This window comes from Meriones unguiculatus, chromosome 4 (genome assembly GCF_030254825.1).
Source record: "Meriones unguiculatus strain TT.TT164.6M chromosome 4, Bangor_MerUng_6.1, whole genome shotgun sequence".
NCBI lineage: Eukaryota > Metazoa > Chordata > Mammalia > Rodentia > Muridae > Meriones > Meriones unguiculatus.
In genome coordinates, this window is record NC_083352.1 from 40,630,219 (window position 1) to 40,651,654 (window position 21,436).

The 21,436-nt window shown below is 38.2% G+C and overlaps 1 protein-coding gene across 14 annotated transcripts in view; it reads right to left on the reverse strand.

The window, feature by feature from the left end:
• The window catches only part of Tenm3 (teneurin transmembrane protein 3), a 2,741,632-nt gene that overhangs the window by 1,278,451 nt on the left and 1,441,745 nt on the right, over nucleotides 1-21,436 (reverse strand). For all 14 annotated transcript variants that reach the window (XM_060381770.1, XM_060381769.1, XM_060381766.1 and 11 more), the window contains one exon: nucleotides 16,115-16,277. The gene's annotated coding sequence lies outside the window, so the exon portion shown is untranslated. The remainder of the gene's footprint in view (nucleotides 1-16,114; nucleotides 16,278-21,436) is intronic.

The following is a 21,436-nucleotide window of genomic DNA, read 5'->3' on the forward strand; positions in this document are numbered from 1 at the left end:
CCCTTTCTGAGAAATAGGGGAGGGGAATAGGAAGAGCAAAGGAGGGTGGGACCTGAAGGAAATGAGGGAGGGAGCTACAATTGAGAAGTAAAGTGAATAAATTATAAAAATAAATAAATTTAAGTTAAAAAAAAGATAGGACAAGGGAAGGTCCACAGTTGGGATACAAAGTGAATAAACTGTACTTAATTAAAAAATATTTAAAAAAAGTGTCAGAGAGGACTCATAATGTCTGCCCATGAGCCTGGGTATTAAATTCTTAATTTGTATGTTCAAGAGATGAAATTACCCAAATCAGGTGAAAGCATACTGTAAAGCCTCAGTATTACCACTGACAGGTTCCAGAAATGTCTCACGTCTCCAAAGAGTGCATGTTCCAATCAGCCGTACTGCAACTATAACACTATAACACAAGAAGCTCTTTTGAGGTTTTTCAAGGGAAGTTAAATGACTATCTGTTACTGTTTGTGCCTAGGGTGATTTAAAGGCAACAATATCAACCCATAAAATACCTTAAAAAAAAACCCAAAGGAAGAATTACATACTAATAATAGATAAGTGAAAGCTACAATAACTAAGGCAATGTGTTATATTAACAAATATAAAGCTAATGAATATACAAATATATATTATTATAGATAATTGAATTTTGGCAAGGGGTCACAGATTATTCAGTGAACATAGTATACACGTTTTCCATGTCTTTAGAAACATGGAAATTAGAATTGAATGTTCTTTTATGCCATTGAAAAGAGAGAACTTGAAATAAGAAATATGAATGAAAAAATTAAGACAGTATAATTTTTGTTTTGTTTTTCTAAGACAAGATATTTTTTTTTGTAGCCTTGGCACTCCTGTAATTGCTTTATAGACCAGACTGGCCTCAAACTCACAGAGATTCACCAGCCTCTGCCTCCCCAGTGCTGGGATTAAAGGCCTGTGACACTGTCCTTGGCAGATGCTATAATTTTTGAAGAAAACAGTTATAGATCAGAAAAAGATTTGTTTCAAAAGACACATCATCCCAGATTAGAAAGTTAAAAAAAATTAATGGACTCTTTCATCAAACTTTAAAACTAAATTAAGACTGAGGGCAGAGCTCAATGCTAGAGTACTTCTTAACCTTTGTGAGGCTGTAGGCCTCCAGTACAGCAAAATAAAAAGTTAAATGAAATAAAAGTTTCATCTTCTCTGCATAAAGTTTGAGGGAAACCAAGGGTTTATGAGACCCTATCTGTAAGCAAAAATAAAAACAGAACATGTGCACTGTTAAGAAACTGAAAAAGGTCCATCCTGTTTGTCTTTTTGAGTGAGGACTGATCATCTTACCCCAGATCCTCCTTGCTTAGCTTCTTTAGGTGTACAAATTTTAGTATCTTTATCCTATATTATATGTCTAATATCAACTTATAAGTGAAGATATACTGTGCATGTCTTTCTGCTTTTGGGATACCTCACTCAGGATGATCTTTTCTAGATCCCACCATTTGCCTGAAAATTTCATGATTTCTTTGTTTTTAATAGCTGACTAGTATTCCATTGTGTAAATGTACCACAATTTCTGTATCCATTCCTCCAATGATGGACATTTGCATTGTTTCCAGGTTCTAGCTGGAAACAATAAAGCTGAATAAAGCTGCTATGAACATGGTTGAGGAAATGTTCTTGTTGTATACTTGAGCATCTTTTGGATATATGCCTAGGAGTGGTATAGTTGGATCTCAAGGACTATTTCTAATTGTCTGAGAAAGCACCAAATTACCACAGAGGGCCTCTGAAAGACTCTACCCTGCAATGTATCAAAGCAGAAAATGAGACTCCTAACCAAACTTTGGGCAGAGTGCAGGGAATCTTATGAAAGCAGGGGGAGATAATAATACATAGAGAGGACAGGACCTCTACAAGGAGAGCAACAGAACCAAAATAATCTGGGCACAGAGGTATTTTCTGAGACTGATACTCCAACCAAGGACCATTCATAGTTATAACCTAGAACCCCTGCTCAGATGTAGCCCATGGCAGCTCAGTCCCCAAGTGGGATCCGTAGTAATGGGAACAGGGACTGTCTCTGAAATGAACTGATTGGCCTGCACTTTGATCACCTCCCCCTGAGGGGGCAGCAGCCTTGCCAGGCTACAGAGAAGGACAATGCAATCAGTCCTGATAAGGTATGGTCAGACAGAGGGGAAGAGGATCTCCCCAATCAGTGGACTTGGAGAAGGACATGGGAGGAGATGAAGGAGTGAGGAGATTGGGAGAGAATGAGTGAGGGGGCTACAGTTGGAATAAAAAACCAATTATAATTAATATAAAAAATAAAAAATTAATTAAAAAAAGAAAAGAAAAGAAAAGAATTCAGTAAGCAAATGCAATTGCAGTATTTTTATATGATAATAGTATAAAGAAAATATTCAGTAATAAACTATAAAAGTATATTTTCCAAACTGGAAAATATTTTAGTGGAATTTTGGGAACAACAGCAACAAGAACAGAAGCATTTCAAGAGCTAAAATGAATAAGCCATATTCTACCTATGGCTATGCTCCTTCTACAAGCCCTATGGTAGCTAAAATTAGAAAACAACTGGCAATCAGAAAACATGGAGAAAAGGTGGCACAAACATGCTCCTTATAGGAGCATGTAAATAAAATGGTACAAGAATTTTAGAAAGTCTTTTGTTAATTTCATAAAAGCAAAAATATATTTAGCATGTGATTTTCAGAAGAAAACATAAGTGAGAGAAACCCTACTTTGCAGATGTTTGCCCAAGATAAATGAAATACACGTCCATACAAATACCTGTGCTTTAACACACATGGTATCTGTATTCAAATAAAAAAAAATCAAACACTGAATCACAACCCAAAATTCTGCCTTTTGGTAAATTTATCAATATATTGCATATTGTCACTTAATGAAACACTGCTCAAAAATACAAAATCATAAAATTACTCATGCAAAGTAAGGGATAAAGACTCTTCACGAAGGTGCAATTGTATCTGAGCAATACATTGGCTGACTTGCAATGATGGAGTTATGAAAGTGTGTGTACTGTAGGTGGTTGTATGGTGTCAACGTAAGGCTATACCAGAGAAAGGATATTGATAGTCTGCGTCTGTTGGAGTCAATGCCAAGTGTCATTCGGTGTTTTTTGTCCTCCCCCCGTTGGGCTGTAAAGAGTGTATTCATGCACTTTCAAAATTGGTCTGTGTGCGTGCAGAAGCCAGCGAAGAACATCTGCATTCTTTTGCATTACCGTCTGCATTTCTTTTTGAGGCAGAGTCTCTCCCTCAACCTGGTTGTTTGCATTTCCTTTACTAGGCTGGAAACCTGAAAGCCCCAGTTATCATCCCACCTCCACTCCCCACAGAGCAAGAGTTGCATGCATTTGTGCAAAGCCTGGCTTGTTATTTGTATACTGTCAACCATATGCTAGAGCTCATGAATGTAAAAGAGCAAGCACTTCTCATCGCTGAGCTCTCTCTCTAACCCATAGGTATGTTTTGTTTCACAAATAGCTTTTCCTTTTTTTCTTCTTCTTCTTCAATTAGCTTTTTATTTATGTATTTATTTATTTTGACCATTGACTTATATAGCCATGTGTCTTGGTTCGAGCAAGGAAGGGCCTGTCACAGTGGGCACATGGAGATAAAAGGCAAACTTTTTGGAGTCCGTTCTTTCCTTTCACCTTGTGGGCACCAGAGACAGAATTCAAGTTGTCAGGTTTGAGCCATCTCACCCACCCACAGATAAAATGTCCTTCTGGCAGCATAGGAAGATGTTTCCAAGCAGTTATAGTAATAAGTTGTGTCTGTCATGATAACATTATAATAATGTACTATTTTGTCAGATATTGGGTAAAATGTACAAATTATGACCTAAAGGGACTAAATGTCAGCAAACAAAATTGACTATTGAAATGAAAAATCTCATTTACAAATCATTTTATCTTTGTACCTCTGATTGAGCAGTGGTATTCCATCTTGTAAATCAATTTAAGATGTGTTATTTCAGATTCTTGGTGGAATAATGAATAGGATATGTTGCCTTGACTTCAAGTTTGCATTATATACAGAGAGAAAGATTTTCAAGAAAGCTATTATTCATTTTATACAGCAATGGTTTGCTGTTCAGGAGGATTTATTTTAGGTTACTTTACAATATTAACTTCACCATTTCTTCCATATTTGCTTTAACACATAGTTATATACAGCTCAGTTACTAACTATGTATATTTATTCTCAAATCATAAGCAGCCATAATAGCAGCATAAAACATAGCTATTTTCATCTTCAACAAATGGTGCTGGTCTAACTGGATGTCTGCACGTAGAAAAATGCAAATAGATCCATACTTATCACCCTGCACAAAACTAAAGTCCAAGTGAATCAAAGACCTCAATATAAAATCAGACACATTAAATCAGCTAGAAGAAAAAGTGGGGAATACCCTAGAACTCATTGGTACAGAAGACAAGTTCCTGAACATAACACCAACAGCACAGGCTCTAAGAGCAACAATCAATAAATGGGACCTCATGAAACTGAAAAGCTTCTGTAAAGCAAAGGACACCATCATGAAAACAAAATGAATGCCTACAGATTGGGAAAGAATCTTCACCAACCCTTTATCTAACAGAGAGCTAATAACCAGTATATATAAAGAACTAAAGAAGCTGAAAGGCAGCAAACCAAGTAATCCAATTCAAAAATGGGGAACAGAGCTAAACAGAGAACTATTTGTAGAAAGTCAAATGGCAGAGAAACACTTAAATAAATGCTCAATGTCTCTTTTGGATATATGCCCAGTAGTGGTATGGCTGTATCTTGAGGAAGCGCTATTCCTAGTTATCTGAGAAAGTGCCAGATTGATTTCCAGAGTGGTTGTACAAGTTTACATTCCCACCAGCAGTGCAGAAGGGTTCCCCTTTCTCCACAACCTCTCCAGCATGTGTTGTCACTTGAGTTTTTGATCTTGGCCATTCTGATGGGTGTAAGGTGAAATCTCAGGGTTGTTTTGATTTGCATTTCCCTAATGGCTAGTGAAGTTGAGCATTTCTTTAAGTGCTTCTCTGCCATTCGATATTCCTCTACAGAGAATTCTCTGTTTAGCTCTGTTCCCCATTTTTTAAGTGGATTACTTGGTTTGCTGCTTTTCAGCTTCTTTAGTTCTTTATATATACTGGATATGAGTCCTCTGTCAGATAAAGGGTTGGTGAAGAGGCTCAAGTACACAAAAAGGACATTTGCTCAACCATGTTTGTAGCAGCTTTATTTGTAATAGCCAGAAGCTGGAAACAACCCAGATGCCCCTCAACTGAAGAATGGATGCAGAAATTGTGGTACATCTACACAATGGAATATTACTCAGCAATGAAAAATAAGGAAATCATGAAATTTGCAGGTAAATGGTGGGATCTGGAAAGGATCATCCTGAGTGAGTTGTCCCAGAAGCAAAAAGACACACATGGTATATACTCACTCATATAGACATACAACATAGGACAAACCCACTAAAACCTGTGCATCTAAAGAAACTAAGCAAGAGAGAGGACCTTGACTAAAATGTTCAATCCCCATCCTGAAAGGCAAAGAGGATGGACATCAGAAGAAGAAGAAAACAGGAAACAAGTTAAGAACCTGCCACAGAGGGCCACTGAAAGGCTCTGCCCTGCAGACTATCAAAGTAGATGCTGAGACTTATGGCCAACTGTTGGGAAGAGTGCATAGAATTTTCTGTAAGAAGTGGGAATTAACAAGATTTGGAGAGGACAGGAACTCCACAAGGAGAGCAACCGAACCAGAAAAATTGAACACAGGGAACTTCCCAGAGACTCATACTCCAACCAAGTACCATGCATGGAGATAACCTAGAACACCTGCACAGTTGTAGTCCATGGTAGTTCAGAGTCCAAGTAGGTTCCATAGTAATGGGAAGAGGGACTACCTCTGACATAATCTGATTGGCCTGCTCTTTGATCACCTCCCTCTGAGGGGGAACAGCCTTACCAGGCCACAGGAGATGACAATGCAGCCACTCCTGATATGATCTGATAGACTAAGATCAGAAGGAAGGAGAGGAGGACCTCCCCTATCAGTGGACTTGGGGAGGGGCATGCATGAAGAAGGGGGAGGGAGGATGTGACAGGGAGAGGAGGAGTAAGGGGCTTATTGGGGGCTACAAAGTGAATAAAGTGTAATTAATAAAATAAAATAAAATTTAAAAAACATAGCAATTTTAAGCCTCTATTTCAAACAAATTAACAGAAGAGTTCACACTTAGAATCTTGCATTTCTTATATGACTCAGGATTGGTATGGACGCCTTTGCAGTAACCAACAGCTCTTTAATTTAACCTAACAGCTGCTCAACACCAGGGAAATCATTTCTAGTACTGAAAACCTAGCCCACTGTCCAGGGCTATAAAGCATAGATATTTGAGGAGAACCCACAAACGCTGCTTTACTAAATCCGCATAATATATGGCAACATTCTAAATATTTGTTCTTATGCCTGCAGGTTATCTGTTTCTTCATCTTCATCAAGGAAACATCCCTTTTCAACACATTCAGTGAACAGAGACCATTATAGAAAACCACAACCAATCAAAATGCAGAGATGTGGAACCCATTAACATCTACAATGTGACCCCTGCATCTAAGATTCTGAAAACACTTCAGAAGATGGGACAGAAAGATTGTAAGAGCAAGAAGATCAGGGAATATTTTGTGAGATTTTATCTCCTAGGAATGTTCAGAAGCCACACCCATGAAATCTTCTCATCATGACTTCCTAAACATGAGCTGAATGAAGACAGCACAGTAGACATGCTCAAGTGGGTGGGAAACCCTTTGGAGCCTTAATCCTGGACAAAGAACTGTAGGCAACTAGAGAAAGCTGTCAGCGGGAGAAATAGTCTTTCCTAGGATGACACACCAATTGGTTATTTAATTCAGGATGCTCAGCTCCTATATCACATATACAAGTAACATTATACAGGCTGAGCTAGCTGTACCTACTTATTTAGGAGTAGATGCATATATACATATACATAGTTGTATGCAACAACAATTAATGGCAAATAAGGTATGGTTTTGAAAGAACGCAAGGGGAAGGTATTTGGGGGTATTTGGGGGAAAGAAAGGGAAGAGGAAAATGATGTAATTATAATCTCAAAGTTCAAGAGAAATAATTTTAAAAGAGGGTATTAGGTTGTTTCATTGGGATAACTACAGGGGGGTATTGAAATATGAGGGTGACATACTAAACCCAAGGTATTTTTCTCCATCAAATCCTTTCATTTGATTTTTTTTTATAATTCAGCGTATTTTGAGCAACTAATTTCTATTTTCGATTTTATTTGTCTCAGATATAGGGTATCTGCCATGTCTTCCAGTAGAAAGAAAATCAATGAAAATAGCGTGAAGAGCCTGGTAAGCCTGTTTTTGATGAATTATGTCCTTAAAGATATATCCTGTATGCGGTTCAAAATGTATTGATTAGTAACAACTGTTTCTGTTATACACAGTCTCTTGAGCTTCCTCTGAAGTGACAGGGCTTAATCAGGAGCCCTAAACAAGAACTGACTACCAAAAAGGAGACAGAATAATGGAATTGGCAAAAACTTCCAAAATAAGTGGTATTTTCAAACTCACAGGAAACATATTGATGTCTGTGCTTGCATTGCCTTCTTTGATTTGTATCATTCATAATGAGGTGCTTAACAAAGGAATTGTTACACTACTGTCTTAATACTCTCGTGAAACCTTCCTAGGTGGTATTGAATATTTAGAAATTAAATACAAGTGAAAAGCATTCTGAAATACCACTTGCACTATTTTAAAGTTGGGGCTTTCTCTGCTTTTGCAAAATATGAACTCCAAATAAGTAGTCTCTGTGAAGTTAAAATCACTCTCTGTTTTTTTTTTTTTATTATTATTATTAAAGCTGTTAGAAACTCTAATACCTTTGGGATTCCTGTATGGATGTCATCTACTAAGTCTGACTTACTCTACTATATATACAAACAGAAAAATACAGTGTCCCCACAAAGTGGTCACATGCTTCTCAAATGCCCACCACTCTGTGGGTAATTCTTAGAGAAGTTTCTAACTGATTCCAAGAATATGCTATTGTGATTTTGTAATCCTAAAAATCCATAATGTTATTCTTCCAAAGTGCTTTTAAAACATTTAACACATAAACAATAAACAGTGTGCTTTAAACAGTTTAAATCATATTTCGAAAGCTCATACTTTACATAATTCTATCAATAACCTTTAATCACCATTATAACTGACAATACTTAATCTCAATACCAGCATGATCTGCCTTTTTAGCCTCTTAGTTTATAGTGAACTGTTTACTGTGATAGAATCTTTGCTGTATGGTCTCTACTCCAGCCTCCTGGTTTGTCAGGCTAAGATCCCGCCAAAGAAAATGTCAAATTTTGACAAAGCTTGCTTTAGCAGCCTAAATTTCCCAAGACCTCATAAATCATTTGTTCATTCTTTGCTTTTAAACTCTTTACTTCATCTCCATTATGTCAGCATCAGAACAAATTAGTTAAGAACTTGGAATGACTAGGTTAATGGTTCTGGTCTCTCTAGACAATCCAAAAATGGATTGAGATTTCATATGTCCGTGGCCAGAGTGTGCGCTTTGCCATCTGACAGAATCCACTCTCAGTTCTGTTATTTGATAGCTGCAGATCTGAGACTTCAAAATCAACTTCGCTCAGTTTCTTTTTTGCATAATATGAAATTTCAGAACAGTAGCGAGTGAATCAGTATAAAATGAAGTATGCCTTGAATACTATTCAGATGACTTTTCAATATAGAGATATGTCCAGTGAAAACTCGCTACCTTTCCCTTTTCTCCACTGCTGTAACATTGTTTATTGTTATTGCGGAAAATACCCACATTCTAAAATCTCTTTTATTTAGTTTTATTTTTAAGACAAGCTGTACACACACACATGCATATGTGCGTCTGTAATATACCCCTTACTTTGACTTTTCAGCTTTTTGTGGAATTTTTAAAACTTCAATGAATACATTTCATAGCGATAAACTAATTACACTGTCTTTCATCTCCGAATGCTTCCTTAGGTTAGATTAGCACTGATAACATCTACATTGTATGCAAATATCTAGATATCACTTAATTTAAGTATAATTTTACAAGGCTGATTTCTTCCTTACAAGGTTTCCATTAGGCATGACAACTAAAAAAGTGATTCATTTAAATAATAGTCCAGTTATTAAACTTTGAAATGCTAGGTTTTCTAAACACGTTTCCATGGGGTTAATGTTTTATAGACCTTTGTCTAATGTTATTCAAAGATTTTTTTTTTTTAATTATATCTGAAGTATTGCCAGGTGAAGTCCTCTTCTCAGCAGGCGTCACGTGGAAGTGTGAGAATTTTAGCATTTCTGAGACTGTTCATTGCGATCTCTGGTTTTCTAACTTTCTAGCCCAAAGTGCCATAAACAGGACTGAAAACAGGCAAGAAAACAGAAGGAGGACCTTCCCTATCATTGGACTGGGTGAGGAACATAGGACAAGAAGAGAGAGGAATTAGGAGGGGATGGGAGAGAGGGCTACAGCTGGCATACAAAGTGAATAAACTGTAAACTAATAAAAATAGAATAAAAATTACAAAAAGAATCTTTACTCTCCTTGATCAGCCTAGAGCAGCACGCTGTCTTTCTCTGGCTCTGGACTTGTATCCACATTGTGTGACAGGAACAAACATCTATATTTTCAAAAATAACATAATAACAACATCTTTCTGTAATTTGTAAATAGGTTTGGGTAGTGCTATCGCCGGCCTGGATTCCTGCCAAGTGCTGTCAGTACCATTAGATAGGATTGTGTCGTGACTGTCTAGGGGTTAAGCAGGGGAGCATTTGGTGCTAGAAGACCTGGGGGTTTAAGCTGATATGCCAGCCAGATGTAGATAAGGCACACCTGGAGGGTATCACAAAATTCATGGTGGCCTAGAGGCAGGAGACAATGTGGTTTTCCTCAGAAAGCCTTTTTGAATGCTTTAGTTTAACATATCAGCTTGCTAGAGTAGTAATAGCAAGAGCTCCTTGACCGTCATTTTGCTGTATACCTCACATGTGAGAGCTAATATCGCTCTCCCACTCCTCCATTCAACACACTTAGAAACATTTGCTTCCATTCCCATTGTACAAATGAGAAATTTCAGGAATGACTGCATCCTTCACATTACTAGGAGGACTAGCTAGGAACAATACAGCCAGCTTTCATACCCTAAACTTCCTGACCACTGAACTCAATAGTCTGTTCAACAACCGTACTAAGACTCTGCTCGCGAAGTGAGCAAACTCTGCTAGTGAGGAGCTTGATGTCTATGATAAATAAGACTGGCAGGCGTAGTTAGATGAAAGGAGGGCTAGCCTGTCTCCTCCCAAACCCACTAAAAGTAGACGTGTGGAATAAGAAAAAGATAGGATCGTTACTTATTGACGGTATCTTCACATGCACATTGTCTTTTTTCTTATGGCAAGAGGGGCTTATAGTTGGATATCTTTCTAGTTCCTTGTGCCTTCCTTTCCTCCGTTTCCTTGCTATCAGCAAGTACAGCCATCTTCATGAACTTCAAGTTTTAGCAACTGTCTCTTCCCATGCCAATCCAGCCATCACTAGATGGCAATTTTTGTTGTTCTTGTTGATACTGGTGATAGTGGTGGTGATGGTGGGGTTTTTCCCCTTTATTTGGTTGGTTGATTTTGGAGCCAGGGTCTGTAGCTGAGCATGAATCTGAACTTCTAGTTCTCGCATCTTTTCATCTTTACCTTCTGATTTCTAGGACTGCAGGATTATGTACTGCTGAGGATCAAACATGTGGCCTTGTGAATGTGTCCTCACACTTTACAAACTGTTCTTAAGTATCAGTCCATTTGTTTCTTGATGGCTACATCTTTTTTTATTGGCCTTTCCATCACCACACCTTAGTTATTTACTCTCAAATTAAAAAAAAAAAAATCAGAATGTGTAAGGCTGAGGAGCTGCGTGAGTAGGGGAGCCTGCCTAGAGCAAGATTGAGGTCAAGGCATGTTCAAACCCTGAAAGTCTCTTCTTGAGACTGGGAGGCCAGGACAATTTCCTCCCCGTTCTGAGCCTGTGTGTTCTGGTGCATGTAGCCTTATGGCCCCTACCTCTGCCACCTTTGAGGAGGTTACCTAGCCTCGAAGCCAAGTTACAAGTTAAACTTCCTCCCTCCTTACAAGTTCCTATACAGCAAGCACCTGGTGTGCCTCTTCATGCAAATAAGGTATTCCCAGCACCTTGGTCCTGACCAGGATGTACACGCACTCTGTAAAGCTTCTACCCCAAAGGTATAAATAGCCTTTGTTCCTCTGCATTAAAAGAGCTGTTCAATGAAGGCTGCTTCCCAAGAGTGTTTTCTCTTCCCATTCATAGCTGAGGTCTCACCACCCTGGTCCATTCCCGACTTGTCTTCCCTCTCAGGTCACCAATCAGATCATGGGTGATTGTGTCATTAAGGGAGAGGAACCAGAGTAGGAACAAGAATTTAAACAAGGCAGTGGTGGCACACACACCTTTAATCTCAGCACCTAGGAGTCAGAGGCAGGTGGATTTCTAAGTTCAAGGCCAGCATGATCTACAAACCTATTTCTAGAACTTCCCGGGTTGCACAGAGAAACCATGTTTCAACTTCCTCCCCCAATAAATGTATAAATTAATGAACAGATAAAATAAATCAGAATGTAATTACCAATTTTACTTTGCAATATTAAATTGGAATATCATATTGCCTCATTCACCCATTTTGCTGCCTCGCTTGTTTGCTGCGTTCTTTTTTCTACATTTATTCCTGATCCCATTAGAACTTTTACACCAGGTACTTTCAAATTTATTTCCTATTATGTTAGTGTTTGTGGTCATTCACTTTCTTGTTACCCTGTGCAGTCAACTGCCTTCCCATTCCTTGCACACTTATACAGAAAATTCCTATCCTAGATAAATTGATCCAGAATAATGGAGAAAATTAGTAAGATCTTTCTACATATGCATTGCAACTTCTGTCCTTAGTTTCACACCAATTTTCAGAAAGAGCTGTCTGAATTTGCAGATCCTAGTTCCTCATATGTCATTCATGGAACAATATTCTATTGTGTCCATTTTTGCCCCATTTCCTACTTTTTTCTTTTACAAAAGCTCTCTTGCAAAGATAGATAATGATGCCCTCATTTAAAGTTTGAGATACCTCACAGCTCAGGAGTGTATATTGGAGTACCTCATGGGAAAGACTGTCCTCACCCTTGCTTTCTATCACTTTGCCTATTTCTTCTCAGCTTCCTTCACTTCAGCTCTGCTACCCAATAACTAAAGAATTGGGCCATTCCTAGTCCTTTCTGCTAGACAACTTTTCTCATTCTGCTATTTCTTTATTCATAGTCTCATTCACCATCTCAGCTTTAGTTGCTATCTAGAAGTCAACGATTTCAAAATTATTTGTTTGGCACAGAGTTCAGGCTGCAAATAAGACACTTGCAAATATAACTATTTTGGGTACTTTGTGGCCATTTCAGGATGAACTTAACTGGAAACACCACAAGCCAGATTTGAAAGAATCATTTTTTGACTCCCCCCCGCCCATGTTCACCTCTTTACTGGCCCTTAGTCAATCTTTCTGAACCAATAGTAGACTTTTTGTCTCCATCTCTTTCTAAGGCCCGTGTACCTCTACTCTCTTCTCATTTTAAATTTGGTATAAATATTTCCAAATTTGCCTTTGCATACACTCTCTTCCTTTTCATGTCAGTCCATCAACCACACCTATGATCAATGGAAATCCGGCCATATCATTTCCGATCTAAGGTCCCGCATTTGCTTTGTACTGATTTCTTCCGTTTGGGACACTAGGACCCCTTGTGATTTTCCCTTCTCTCTTGAACCGGTATAATCCCAGTTCATTCTTTCCTGCCCTTGCTCTTTACGCTTCAGTCACCACAGTGCGTGCCTGCTGGTTTCACAAACGTGCCAGCTAGCATGCCATCTTGGGAAGTCGCGCATGCGCATCTGCTTTCTAAACTCAAATTCTGCTTTCACTGGATCTCAGCCTTTACTGTTTCCTCTTCATCTATATTATTTTTGGGACCTCTTCCCGCTTCATGTGCGCTTTGGGGAAATTTGTGTCTTACTTCTCATAACACTCAGCACACTGTGGGTGTAAGTTTTAGTAGGATCTCTAACACCTACCAGCAAGGTTTCTGGTGCAGAAATATTTGTTAAGTAGAAGAGTGGTGCTTATATTAAACTTTCTTAACTAAAGACTCAAATTACTTTTCTTATGTGTTCCCTTTCTTGCCATTATTTCCATTAATTATAGCGTGTAACTAATATATATATATTTATATATAGGAGCAATGCACTCAAAGTGAGATTTTTATTTTTCCCAGTGACACTGCCTATTACAAAAATGTTACAGAACTGGGCATGTAAGCTTCAAAATGAAGATTTGGGAAGCACATCTTGGTGTTTATTTTTTTATTTTTTCCACTTTCTACTAGGGGAAGGTGTCAAGACATGAGACGATATCTAAATGATAACAGAATAATATGAGAGGCTGGGACCTCATCCTGAACTGGATAGTAAAACCCCCAGATGGGCAAAGTGAAACAGTGTGTGACCACATCCCCTTTTCCACATAGTAAAATGCTAATTTCCAGGAGAAAATGAAAATGGATAGGGAGAAGGATAGTTCTCCTTTGCGTTTTTAGGACCTCCCCTAACAGTGGACTTGGGGAGGGGCATGCGCGAAGAAGGGGAAGGGAGGATGGGACCGGGAGGGGAGGAGGGAGGGGCTTATGGGGGGATACAAAGTAAATAAACTGTAATAAATAAATAAATAAATAAATAAATAAATGACCAAACCTAAGGAAATAAAAAAATCTATCTCTAGAAGGAAAACTGTTGTGTGCCTCTGAGTGCTACTTAATGTTTGAGACATGAAAGTGCCTGCAATGCATGCACGCCTCTCCGAGAGCTGAGTGAAAAGACGCTGTCATGAATACTAGGACCTGTTGTGTTGACTCACACGACATTTACGTAAAATAAACACACATCTGATTACAGATGATCACACTTTACCTGATCATAAACAGGTGGACATCAGTGGATTCTAAGGAAGTTTATGCCTTGAAAGGGGTAAGCCTTTGTCTGTGGTAAAAATCCTCAATATGTTGTTACTGGATTTCTATTATATGAGCAAAGGGTACTATATAAAGGCTGCATTTTCTTTACTTACTAGGGCCAATTTTACTTAAAATGCAGGATGATACATTCCATTTTTATTCAACACAATGGCTGTACGTGTACATCTCGCCTTACCCAGGTAAAATTTCCATCCTAAATTTCCCTAAGTGATACAAAACTTGAATTTTATTTATGAAAAAGAATGTGACGGCATTATTTTCATGATCACAATCTGAAAGCTACAAAGATGTCTAGAGAGATGGCACAACAGTTGGGAGCACATATTTCTCCTTCAGAGAAGAGAGTCAGATTCCCAGAACTCAGGCCGAGTAGCTTACAATTGGGTGACTAGCAATTGCCTGTAATTTTGGCTCCAGAGGTCCAGAGAATCTAACTCTCTATTCTCGCTTCTGTAGGCACCTATACTCACTGTACCCCACCTCACCCCACCCACACATACACTTAGTTGAAAGCAATAAAATACATCTTTATTAAAGCATAAGTGAAACGAGCCTCTTAATCATATGGTTTTCCTAACTTTGAACTCTTATAGTGATATTTGGTTTTCCTGTACAATTTTTTTTTATACATTCACCTCCCTCCACTTTGTTTGAAATGCCGACAGTAAAGCTATTCCGCATCGATTAGTTTGGCTCAACCCACCAACAATATTAAAAGTGACATATACCATATTTCTTAAAGACAGTAGTGAACCAGAACTTCATGTTTCTGCCGAGGCACTCCTGAACTTGATTTTTATAATGCTATTTTTAGTTGCTAGTAATTTGGAAAAAGGTGATAGGTGATGGAGTCAGAAATAAGTGTAACAATATGGTATCCAGCTCAATCTATATATAACACCTAGAAAATGTATAGGAAAGTGAATTTTCATTCCAATAACACCTGTGACATTTAGACATTCTATAGAATTTCTGCTTTTAGTCTTTGCCTATAGCATACGCAGGAACTAGTTCTCTCTATATTTAGTCACAGACCTTACACTAGTCAGACACTGAGAGGGTATATGATGTGATGCAGTGAATCACAAATTTGTGGGCATTTGTAGCTTCTATAATTCTTGTTTATAAATGGGTTAATAAAATCAGTACCTATTTGGACAAAGTTAGAAATCTCGAGCAAAGAAACTCAACCGAAACTTCAGCTATATAAAACTTTCTGTGTACAAAATAGTTGTGATCTTGGTGCTCCACAGTAGACAGTATTCCAGGAATGAAAGTGAGATTTGCATGATTTACATAACATATATTCTGAGGTAGACTTGCTTTTATGTATTTGGAGATAATTTTCTCATTAACACAGCAAATGTACCTGATTTCCATTTAATGATCTTGCTAGTACACACCAGGTTTTCATTCACATAGTTCACCACACACTTTATCTAGATTTCTCTTCTGGCAACATTTTATCTTTCATGTTTAGGAACCATTTCATATAAAATACTATACCTCTTCTATATACCTCTTCTATATAAAATACTAGTAAATAGTTACAGGGTCTCAAAGCCTTTGGCAACTGGACCTCTGATAATAGCTATATTTAAATAATTTAAAAAATAATTTTAAAACATAAATAATAGCCTCTCTCTTTCCTCCTATCTCTCTCTACCATTCTGAGTTTTTAGTTGCAACATTATGCAAACACTCAGGACCAGAGAAAGTGAGGTATCATTCATTTCTGGTGCTATAACAGTGGTAAGCAAGGTATACAGCCAACGAAAAGAGAAGAGGTAATATGTTGACAGCTTCTGTTGGAACAAATGACATGATTGACTGGAAAATTCAATAAAGAGTTTATCCAGAAGACCAGGCTATCAAAGCACCTGTCCACACAAAGACACTTACCTCTGTAAGGCCTTCTCTGGAGACAGTTGCTGAGTTCCAGGGTAGACTGGCTGCCAACAACGTCAGTGTGCTGTGCTTCTGTCTGCTGGCCTCTCACAGGTGAAGAATGGTGGCCACTTGCTCACCTAGCCTAGGGTGTTTTATTTAGGTAGCAGATCTTCACCTGGAGAGAGAAGAGCATATTTTACACAGGAACCAGTACAGGAATACCTTGTTCAAGAATAATGCACAGATAAAAATTAAATGGTTATGGTAATCCTTATGTTTCTGTATCATAATTTTCTGAGTTTTAAAGTTTTTTTCCCTATGCATTTCTAGTTATATACAATTTTCACTGTATATAAAGATAACACCCTGAAAACATATGCTTGGTGGTAGTTAAGAAGCACATCCGTGAGGCTCTGTTTCTCAATGTTGTTGGCACTGGAATGAATCTTGTTAGGGTAGTCACATTGCAGTGTTCAAGTCTAGTGTCAAGATGCGTTGGTGTGTATCTAGCCTGCTCATGTTATGGTAGTTAAAGAATATGGAAAAAAACGAAGAGAAATTCAACAAAGCATCAAGGATTTTCATCTAAAAAGTGACTGTTACTCAGTAAGCATAAGTGATGTCCCACCACAGCATACCGGAGAATTTCTTCACTTCTTGTATTGCATTCATTGTTACCCCACTGGTAGGATAGTGCAGGCTGCCTCATGCTCTCATTTCCTCCAAAGGAAGGCAAAGTGAGTCATCTGGTTGCCTGATGAATCTCCTTAAAATGAGATGACTCTAGGACTAGATTTTTCTTCTCTTTTTCTCTCTTTATTTCTCAGTGCTGGCCTCAGAAAAGGTACATTCTTTGTTATTTTTTCTTTAGGCCATAGATATGTTTAGTGACAAGTGCTGTTGGTAATAGTTAATGAAGATTAGTTACAGTAGAGCACATTTGATTTGTGTGCATTCCGTTCAGATGGCCAATGTTCAGTTTCACAGTTTCACATCACCCATTTCTTAGTATCTCTCTCTCTCTCTCTCTCTCTCTCTCTCTCTCTCTCTCTCTCTCTCTCTCTGTGTGTGTGTGTGTGTGTGTGTATGTACCTGCAGGTGTGTGGGTATGGGTGTGTGTGCATATTATGTACAGGTGCTCTTGTCTGTGACAGATTGTGCAGTAGCATCAGGATGCCTTCTTCAGTTGCTTCTCTACCTTATTTGTTGACAATTGGTCTCTCACTGAACCTTGAGATTGCCCTTCCAGGCAAGCTGACTGGCCAGCATGACTGAAGAATCTTTCTACACAACTTTACTCTAAATGTGTTCACAGATGCATACCACAGAAGATGAAGAGTTTTATGTGGGTTCTGGGTCCTCAAACTCAAGTCCTCAACTTGAACAAAAATCACTTTCCTCATTGAGACCCTATTCCCTCATTTCTCTTGCAAAATCCCTTAAAACATTAGTGGAAGGTTTGCATACATATGGATATATATTGTTGGCCTGTTCCTAATAATATATTCTGGGGTAGTGTGGTGTTTTGATACATGCACACAATGCAGGGTTAACATTTTTAGTTACTTGGCATCTACTTCACTTTGAATGTGTGTAACTGCCTAGTTATCAAAACATTCAAAATCTTTTCTCCTAGCTATTTTGAAACATACGATCTATTAGCGGCTACTGTCACCCTACGTTGACATAGGATACAGAATTGATTGTTGTAATCTCTAACTTTGTGTCTGTTTACTAACCTCTCCCTCTCTCCTCTCTTCATCCTTTTCAGGATTCTAGTTTTCACTATTTTTCTTTCTACATCTCTCATTGAAAAAAAAACTATCAATATTCCTAAAACTTATGAGATCTGAGGTATCTATGCACTTCAGCTCTTCACCATAGCCTTCCTTTCCCTTTGCATATTGGAGTTTAATATTCTTTCATAAGCAAGCAAACTGGCAAGCCCCGGGACCCAGATAGAGAGCCTCTACCAAGATAAATAAACAAACAGCAACAACAAAACCGGTGGATAGTACCCCAAAAGACACTGAGGGTTGTCTTCCACCTTTCCACTCACAAGTGTACAAGTGTACACATTCTCATAGACATGTGTAAATGCACAGATGGAGAAACATTCCTTGCACATACACACCTCAACAACAACAACATATACAAGAGTTACAGCAATGAAACAATAAAATTACTAGCTTCAAATGCATGTAGTTTTAACATATACAATGTAATATATATTATATATAATGTATGTATAAAATATAATATAATATAATATAATAAAATAAAATATATATGAGACACTTGAACTGACTGGTTTGGGAAAAAGGAATTTCACTGTGTTGTTTATTTTCCTCTAGATGCATGTGTACATAGACTAAGAACCTCACTGTTCTTTCCTCCCACCGTGTGAATTCCTCGGCAGATTGCTGGCTCTCAGTCTGAGTGTGGCAATGAAACATTTGAGCTTCCATGTCATCTCTTTCAGTGTTTGGGTACATTGTCAGCCTGTAATGAAGATATTGCTAAATAACTGACTCAATAGTCAACGTCTTAGAAATGGTTGGATTTGGCTTTTAGAGTAATTGTAACTTCGCTCTGGTATTAGTAATCTCATCAACTTTTTGGTTAGGGATGGATAAATAACTAGCTTTTAGTATGTAAATTACCAACAAAAACGTTTTGCAGAAAATGGGTCAGGTTAGAGATGTAAATGAGGCCTAAAATGTCTCATTAGGTTTTGAATTGCCTTTTTTTTTTTCCTAAGCATTATAAATCTTGTAAGCTTTTGGGGTAATTTTCCTGCTTGAATAAGTTAGTAAAGTCTTTCCCAATAATAAATGAACAAAAATACCTCTAAAACTAATTCTGCTTGAAAAGACAGAACAAATTGAATGTTGAGATATCATTTATTAGAAAGTTACCTAATATTCCTGTTTCCCAGTATTTTCAGATAATAATATGCCTCAGGTGCCAGCAAAGATGTACAGGCTTCACCAGGCTTGCAGTGCTCAGGTAGGGAGAGAAATCTCTACCATTTGCTCCTGTTTAAAATCAGTTGTCCTGTTGAAGTATGCTTATCAGATCAGTAAGGATAGGGTAGGAACCTTTTCTTCAGCGAAGGGTTACCTTTGATTGTGGAGAGTGTCTCTTTGGTTGTCTTCTATGAGGCTTCATTTACACTGCTCATTACTAAAACAGGTTTTCAGAACAACTGCTGAATAAACTTGTCATCTCCCTAATAGTACATCTCTTTGGCCACTGGAAGCTGTTAATCGATAACCATGGCTGTAGAAATAGTAGAAATAGGGTGACTCTGCTTTAGATCTCACGAAACGCTAATGAAACAGTGCCACATCACAGAGCTAGACTGTCAGGACGCAGTTAAACACATCCCCCTTTAACCATGTTAGTTTCTACTCTACACTAATTCACACACAGTTTCAATTAGCCTGGTGTGACAGAGTATGAAGTGTTCACCTATCACAGCACTGCCAATGTTTAGGACAGTTTAACAAATAAAACTCATGACAGAGGGCTGAAGTTTTGTCACCGTGAAAGCTGCAAAATGTGAAATAGTAAATATTCAACTACAGCAGCTACCTACATTTAACATGCTTTAAAGATCTCTAAAGGGGAAATCAATAGACCCAGTGACATCATTTGGTTTGTTTTTGTGCAGGTGCTAGCTCAGGATAAACAAACCCCAGAATTATGAGCTTGCATTAGCAGAACTGTACTGTTGGTACCAGCCGCTCCTCTTATCTTGACTCATGGAATTCAGCTCTATCTGAAACACCCTCTGCATCGATTGCCCTCTCCTCCATCCATCTTCCTTTCTATTTCCCAACAGCCAGCCTTCTAATGGACCTTTACAAAAGAAATGTGGTGTTTTGAATAAGAATGGCCACCATAGGCTCATATATTTGAAGGCCTGGTCATTAGGGAGTGGCACTTTGTTGAAGGTAGGTGATGCCTAGTCACTGAGTGTTACTGGAGTTGGGCTTGGAGGTTTCAAGAAGCCCAGGCCAGTTCCAATGTCTCTCTTCCTCCTATTGCCTAGATGGATATCTGACTTGCAATACTTCTCTGGCTCCATGTCTCCCTGATTGCCACCATGCTTCCCATTCGGCTTACTAAACCTCTGAAATTATAAGGAAGCACTAGCTAAATGCTTTCCTTTGTAAGAGTTGTCATGGTCATTGTCTTGTCACAGCAATAGAACACTGACTAAGAGAATGGTTATTATTATTATTATTTTTCTTAAGCAATCCAAATTTATATCTTCATATGCTACATGTTCTTACAGGTGAGATTTCCTCTTTCATTATTTTACACATGCAGAGATGTGAGATAACAGGCTTTATGAAGTCATTTCATCATAATTGGTCTGTACTGCCTACTAAACTTTTATACATAAATAAGGGATCACTCTGAGTGTTTTAGGAGAGGATAACAAAGGAGGTGACAGAAGATACTGAGGATATCAGACCCTTTTCTGTGGGTGAAAACTAGAGGACCACTTGGATGTCCTGTACCCGTGTCATGGTGTGTGCTTTGGTGGCAGGCAGTAGACAGGGCAGATAACTGGAGAATGAACTATGCAGCCAGGCATGTATTTATGTGGTCTACATAGTACCTGATGCCACTTTTATTCTCCTCACAACTTAAATTCTACTGTTGGCCCCCTGAGATCTCACACTCATTTACTTCTCACTCCTGAGTCCTTAAAGTGCTCTTGACATTGTTACACTAGTTGCATGGTTCAGATGATATGGGATGATTCCTGTCTTGTCAACATCGTCATTCAAAGGCCAGCTTCCTAGACACTGAAGGAGGAAGAAGCATGTCCCTGCTTCTTTTAGTCACATTCACTTCCTTGCCTCTCCTTCATAAATGCAGAAGACACCAGTATAATTCATTCATTTATGCTATTTACTAAATGTCATGTTCTAGAGACTCATTTTATCCTCCAAACATTCACACAGAAAGCATGGTTAATTATCAGTCCCGTAGATTCCCTAACTAAGATTATGTCCTATGTGGTGATACTAAAATGAAGTCAGGTGAAATGACTCCAAAAGCAATGATTTGTTACACAGGATAAGCACAGAGTCTGCAAAACACATGTTTCTTTAACTCAGTCTGGCTTTTAAGGTATGTTCTCCCTACACATTTGGGAATCTATCCTTGCAATTGGTTATTCTTGGCTGTGCCTCACATAGAGATCCTATAATATATCTGACTGTTTCTCCTCAATATATACAGCATCAGGCAGATTAGAGAATCCATGCTAAAAATCCGATGCATATTTGTTGCGCTGAAGAACACTCCAGACTC